Source organism: Lissotriton vulgaris, chromosome 3_1 (genome assembly GCF_964263255.1).
Source record: "Lissotriton vulgaris chromosome 3_1, aLisVul1.2, whole genome shotgun sequence".
Lineage (NCBI taxonomy): Eukaryota > Metazoa > Chordata > Amphibia > Caudata > Salamandridae > Lissotriton > Lissotriton vulgaris.
In genome coordinates, this window is record NC_141689.1 from 1,706,078,325 (window position 1) to 1,706,085,285 (window position 6,961).

At 43.3% G+C, this 6,961-nt stretch overlaps 1 pseudogene; it reads left to right on the forward strand.

Moving 5' to 3' along the window:
- The first annotated feature begins 1,969 nt into the window (after window positions 1-1,969).
- On the forward strand, window positions 1,970-3,481 carry LOC147728355 (endogenous retrovirus group PABLB member 1 Env polyprotein-like; annotated as a pseudogene).
- Window positions 3,482-6,961: the final 3,480 nt, after the last annotated feature.

Here is a 6,961-nt window from a genome sequence, read left to right on the forward strand (position 1 = left end):
ATGAAAGTGAATGTGTACACTGACAGTCAGTATGCATTTGGTGTGGCTCATAGCTTTGGAAGTCTGTGGCGTGAACGTGGGTTTCTGACTTCGCATGGAGCCAAGATCCAGCATGGTCAGTTGGTGAATGAGCTTCTTGAATCACTGACTTTGCCTCTACAAGTTGCGATTGTAAAATGTAGTGCCCACAAGAATGTGACTGATGATGTTGGTAGTGGGAATGCATTTGCTGATGAAGTTGCAAAAGAAACAGCTAGGAAGGTGACACGCCGAATGTATGTTGCAGGTCCTGCAAGATGGGTTGGTGATGTTGGAATGTGTGAGGACACGATAGAGAGTGTGAAATCGATTCAATCTGAGGCTACAGAGAAAGAGATGAGCATGTGGAGAGACAGTACGGGCAGAATGGATGCAAATGGTTGTTGGGTCGAATTGTCAGAGCATCAGAGATGGTTGCTACCTGATGCATACGTGCTTGCAGTGGTTACAATGGCTCATGGAATGGCTCATATCAGCGTTAAAGGGATTTGCAAGTTGTTGGCTCCAGTGTGGCAAAATGCTGGAATCCCTAAGTGTGCAGAGAACGTGGTTAAAAATTGCATGGTATGTTTGAAACATAATCCTGGTAAGGGAACCCCAACTCCAGCTGGTCATTTTGCACCTCCTACGTATCCGTTTGAGGTTTTGCAGCTAGATTTCATCCACATGGAAAGGTGCAACAATTTAAAATATGTACTCGTTGTTGTCTGCGCCTTCTCAAGATGGGTAGAAGCATATCCCCTTAAGGACAATACTGCCTTGTCCACAGCAAAAGCCCTTGTCAAAGAATTCTTCCCCAGGTTTGGAATGCCGAGAATGGTCTGGAGTGATAATGGGAGTGAATTTGTGGGTCAAGTGATGAAGAAAGTATGTGAAGGGCTAGGCATCCGACAGAAGTTTCACGCTGCAAATCACCCCCAATCAGCTGGATTAGTAGAATGCTACATTGGCACCCTAAAATTAAAATTGGCCAAGATTCAAGCGAGCACTGGTCTTAAATGGCCTGACGCTCTGCCCTTAGCACTCCTATCCACCAGAATGACCGTGCATTCAAGAGTGAAACTTAGTCCCTATGAAATTGTTTTCGGTTGTCCGGCCAACATATGGGGGGTGCCCAGACCCACAAAGTTTAGTGAAATAGAGCACCCTGTTTTGCTTGACTACTTGTATGAATTGACGGCTAAATTGCGTGTTTTTCACCAACAGGTCCATGACTCTCTGCCTTCGGTCTCTGAAGAACCAGGAAATCAAATCGATCCTGGATCCTGGGTGTTGGTGAAAAACTTTCAACGAACAAAGAACGAACAGCCCAGGTGGACCGGTCCACACCTCGTCCTTCTTTCCACAAGATCAGCCGTTCGTGTGGAAGGAAAGAAGAACTGGATCCACGGGATCCACTGCAAGCGCATCCCCTTGCCTTTGCCCTATGACCGGTGGGTCCAGGAAGGTGTTGCCTACTCAGAGACTGAATCTGTGCCACGGTTCATACCTTTCAGTGATGCTCGTGTGAAAGGAACAATTACAGAACAAGAGAGTGACAATATTTTGCAACCAGCCGTACCATCATCAGCCCAATTGGACACTACAGAACCTGAAGCCTTATTTCAAGACCATACAATACCGGGAAAACAACGGTATAATCTGAGGCCGAGAAATGCGAACTAATGAAAATGGACTAATACATTTTTTTTCCCTAAATAACTATTTTTGAAAGTGCAGCTCTCCCATCTGAGAAACTTGCTCATTTTTGTTTTTTCGAACCGCCATCCGGGTTCCGCTGCTAGGGTCGCGGTTGCCACAGTCTTTGGAGTGCAGCTGGAGACGGTTAGGTCGACAGTAGTTCTGGTTGGTCTAAGGGAGTTACCCTGGACTGAACAGAAGCACTCCTTAGCAGAATCAATTTCCCACCGCGGGCAGCAACTTAGAGAGGATGGAGTTTTTCAAAATGGAGAGACCTGCCAAAGCTGTGAACTTTAAAACAAGAATATGTGGATTGATGACAAAGAAACGTTTTTTATTATTATGCATTTTCCTGTTATTAAGTGCAATGATGTTTTTAATAGGATATGTACTGTTTTCTTTACAAGTGACCTTTGCACCGACTACATCGCCCATACCTCCTCCTACTGTCTCTGCACATTCTTTTCAACCCCTTCCTGAACATGAGTCAGCTAGGAGATTAGAGTTCATTAATAACTCCTTCATTCAGCTTTTGCACCAACACCAACTAGTAATGAACACGACTAACTGTTGGGTGTGTGGACTTATGCCCCACACAACGGATAAAGGTATCCCTTACTTGGTCCTGCCATTCAGTCACAATGGTTCTGTGTGGGCATACAGGACAATGTTCATTTATGCACATGAAGTCTACCCCCTACGTTCTGTAACAGACAATCCTAAGAATAGTGCTCTAGTTAAGGGTATAGTAGATATGATTAAGGAAGATATTTCCTATGAGACTATCCCGAGAGATGAGATGCTAGTATACATAGGATAGAACGTGACCGGATACGGAGCTACTCTGAGTGAGAAACAGCAAGCTAAAAGATCATCCCCGATTTGGATTGTACCCCATCAGGGTCATCTGTGTCTGCAAGTTACTGGCAAGAATCCCAGAGCTCAGTTAGGAAAGAGTGTCTGTACTGAAACGTATGTTTTTGCATCTCAGACTTCCCCTTCGTTTTTAGCAACTAAGGGCACCTATTTCATATGTCATGATAGAGCCTATACATGGTTGCCCCCTGACTTTTCGGGCACATGTTTTGTTTCGTTCCTGTTGCCTCCCACCTACACAGCAGCGGCAGATTACCATAAGACAAGGATAGTTAGAGGTGTCTTGAATAATGAAGACACTGCAGGACAAGAATTTGGGGATTTCGCAAAGGGTTTTCTGCCGTTCTGGGGACCGATGGTTAACAGCAGAAACATAAGGCAATTAGCAAGGGTGGTTGAATCCACCATAACTGAAACTGCTGGTGCCCTTAGTAACTTGACTGCTGAGCTCCAATCGGATCGTCTTATGACCCTTCAGAACAGGGTCGCAATAGATGTCATACTTGCAGACCGAGGTGGGGAATGTAAACTGATCCAATCGAGTTGCTGTGTCTTTATTCCAGATAACGCTCCAACAGTGTACCAGGCCATCTCCAAACTGCATAAAATTTCCGAATCTATTCATATGGATAAAGGGGATTGGTCTTTTATGGGATGGTTCTGGGAACTGATATGCGGCTGGGGATGGAAAATTCTGATGGTCATTGGGATGGTCTTAGCCATTCTTTTCCTGTTCTGTCTGTGCGTGCAGTGCGCTCCTGCAATATGTGGTCTCTGTGTTACATCATGTGTAAGGAAGCCTGTGTCAAAAGACGAACTAAGTACCAGAATGATGTTTCAGCAACATCTCAATGACTTTAGGAATATAGACCTGGACTCAGATTAGCATGAGATTAGGTTAAATTGCCTATGTAAGGGCAAAAGGAGGGTTTGTAGTTCTGAAAATTCTGGACTCGTGCAGCAAACTTTGTCGTAGCATGACAATTTTTATATCAAAAGACCGATAATGGCTAGTACACCATGTACAAGCATTTGCGTCATATTCGAGTGACGATTTCACCTCTAAATCGTCATTCTCGTCCTGAACCCTTGGCTTCCATTTTACGCTTGGCAGCCATTTTGTGAGTTGCCCTTCACATAGGCTTGTAACTACAGATGAATTCGATATCAAAGGACACATACACCTTAATTGACTTTTCTGTGACCTGGGCAAGCTGGAACCATTGCCCCAGCCAAACCTGTTTGGTCAGTTCCTCTCCCAGTGGCCGAACGAGATAGCATCAAAGCACAACAGGCCATAAACTGTTCCCATCGCACACACCCCCGCCCAAATCTTGCTCACACCTGTCCCTGCTCTTTTCTCTTCTTTTGCTTTATGATGAGGAGGAGCCCGGTTTTATTGGGGGTGCACCGATATCTGATGAGAATGTTGGGCCTTGCCGGGTAATTGATCACAAACTGGACATACTAAATGTGGACTTGTCATCATGACTCTGCTTTTTCTTTGTTATGAAAATATGTGAATAGCTCACTGTAAATCCAAGAATGTTTGCATTGTAAATCTAAGAATGCTTGCCTGAAGCTTAATATTCTGTATAAAAAGAGAAGCCTGGCTCTGTAATGTTTAGCAGTCTCCTGAGAACATACACACCGTGTTGTTGTACTTCTAGGACGCTTGTTACTTGGTTGCAGCCAATAAATTACATCTTTGACTTCACCTAGAAGACTTGTGTTTCTGTGGTCTGAATCAGGAAAGTACTCGAGGTCTTTGGGTGTTGCCCCTGACACCGCTGGGTTACCGGATCAGTACCGGTTCTGAAAAACCCAGTTCCTCAGTCCTCGGGTAAAGGAATTACACACCCAAGATAACCCCTGCTCACCCCCTTGGTAGCTTGGCACAAGCAGTCAGGCTTATCTCTGCGGCAATGTGCTAAGCATTTGTATAAAACAAAAACAGCAGGTAAAGCTATACTTGGAAGGATTCTTCACTGGGTGGAGGAGAATAACATACTATCAGACTTCCAGGCAGGTTTTCGGGCAGGAATGGGGACAATAGAGCAGGTGTTCAGGTTGGCACTTCTGGGGTGGAAGGTGGTGGAGCTAGGCAAGGGCAGTCTATATCTGGCCTTTATAGACCTGAGGACTGCCTTTGACCTAGTTCCCCGGGAGGAGTTATGGAGGGTGCTTTATGAGCTGGGATTGCCTCCTTACATCTTGTCCCTCCTCATTAGCCTCCACGCCCATACCTTTGCTCAGGTCCGCTGGGGTAAAAACGGAGAGCTAACGGAAAAAATACCAGTGTCTAGGGTTGTGAGGCAGGGATGCGTTCTGGCGCCCACCCTTTTCTCATTATATGTGAATGGGGTGGTGGAATATCTCCAACAAGAACCAGCCGACGCCCCTGTTATATTCTCACTTCTTGGAATTTCCCTTTTAATCCTTCCCTGTATATATTTCCCTTTTAATAGAACCTTTGTCCCATGTTGCACATGCACACTATTCAGGTAGTTCCATTTAGAATTGTTATGATCTAAAATGTTATACTGAATCTGGGAGTTTGGAAGATTGGAAGTACTGTGCTGCAGCTGAATAAATCTTGGACTTATCAACATATCTTTGGATTTCTCCTTATTTACTACAAAATTGGCGACGAGGGTGACCAGTACCTACTACTTCTACATGAGCAGCACAGGTGTGGTACAAAACTGGAATTTTGGGAAATTTTGAGCTGTTTGCAGTATTTACCCATTTCCAGAAGCTTTTGGATTCATGAATTATTCTCCAAAAGTACTTGGATTTTTCCTCCAGAAAACATCGTTGGATGAGTGACCTGGAGTGTGACCTGTAAATCTATCTGGAAAAGATTCAAGAAAGGATTCGGTTTTTCTACTTCTTCATTGTGATTTTACTTCAAGGAATTACAATTTGTTACAAGCCTCCGGATTTTCTTGCCATTTTACTAAAATTGCGTTGTTTTGGAGCCTTTCCTGTGTAATCCTGCAGATTTTACTAACTAATACTTTGTTTTGCAAGTGTTTACCTTCAAAGAACGGAGTCTTCGGTTGCAACTTGCATGCGCTGCCGAGAAAGCTGTATCCAAGGTAACGAAGCTACACGCATGCGCTGACAGTCAAGCTGTACCTATGGCAACGAAGGAAACGCAGCGCATGACGTAATGCGCAATGCGTTGGTAGCGGCCATATTTGTTTATTGTCAACGTTACTGCCGAGCGCTGCCGAAGAGCAAGCATTACTTAACAACGAAAACTGAGGATAAAAGTTAAACAACAAAATTAAACGCTACTGCCAAGCGCTGCTGAAACGGACATTTATTTACAACGTTGCTGAAGGTACTTTAAAAGCGCGTCTGCTTGAAGCTGGTAGCAACGCGCGTGAGAAGTAATTTAAACAACGAAATTACTATTTTAGACTGTATTGAGGAAGAATATTTTTTTTTTTAGCAGAAATTCAACGCTGATTTCATTGCAATTTCGCTGATGTACACAGCTTGTGTACTCATTAACTTAACTGTCATTGAGTTGTAGCAGTTAGTGTGATTTCCTTCTTATTGCATTATTATTATTGTGGTTATTTTTTTTTTTTTTGTTGTTCATTGCTGTGATATTTACATTTATTAACATGCAGTTCGACCCTCCTTCAACATTTTTGCAAAGCAAAGGTGATCCTCCCATTCCATGGAACAGATGGAAGGAGGAGTTTATGACATATTTAAAAGCCATTGATGGAGAAAGGATGGGAAATGAAAGGAAGAAAAACATCTTCTTACATTGTTTGGGATCCGAGGGGCAAGCTATTTTCAGAAATTTACCATCCGTTCCTGGTGATAATGGGGTTTTTGATGAAGCTATGCTTCGTGTAGAAACACGCTTTAAACCCACCACTAGTCTAGCTTTAAACCGGTACAAGTTTTATACTAGAACACAAAAAGAAAATGAATCGTTTGATGATTTTCTAACAGGTTTGAGAGCTTTAGTTATGCCATGTAATTTCGGTAATATGACAGATGAGATGCTAAGAGATAATATTATTGTGAATGTTAAATGCAAGAAAACACAAGAACAATTGTGGATTGTAGGCAACCCAACCTTGTTGGAGTGTATCTCAACTGCTAAAGCTTTTGAACAGTCTAACAAATGGATGAAGACGATAGAGGAGACAAGCAATAAGAGTGTTAAGAGTGATAAGTTAACTGAAGAAGTGTGTGCAATGAACAGTGTTGCAAGAGGTTCCCAAAGTCATAAGTTTGGACCACGTAGCCGCATCGTATGTTTTAGATGTGGGAGTTACAATCATGTTGCTACGTTCAAATTTTGCCCTGCTTTAGGGAAGGAGTGCAACAAGTGTGG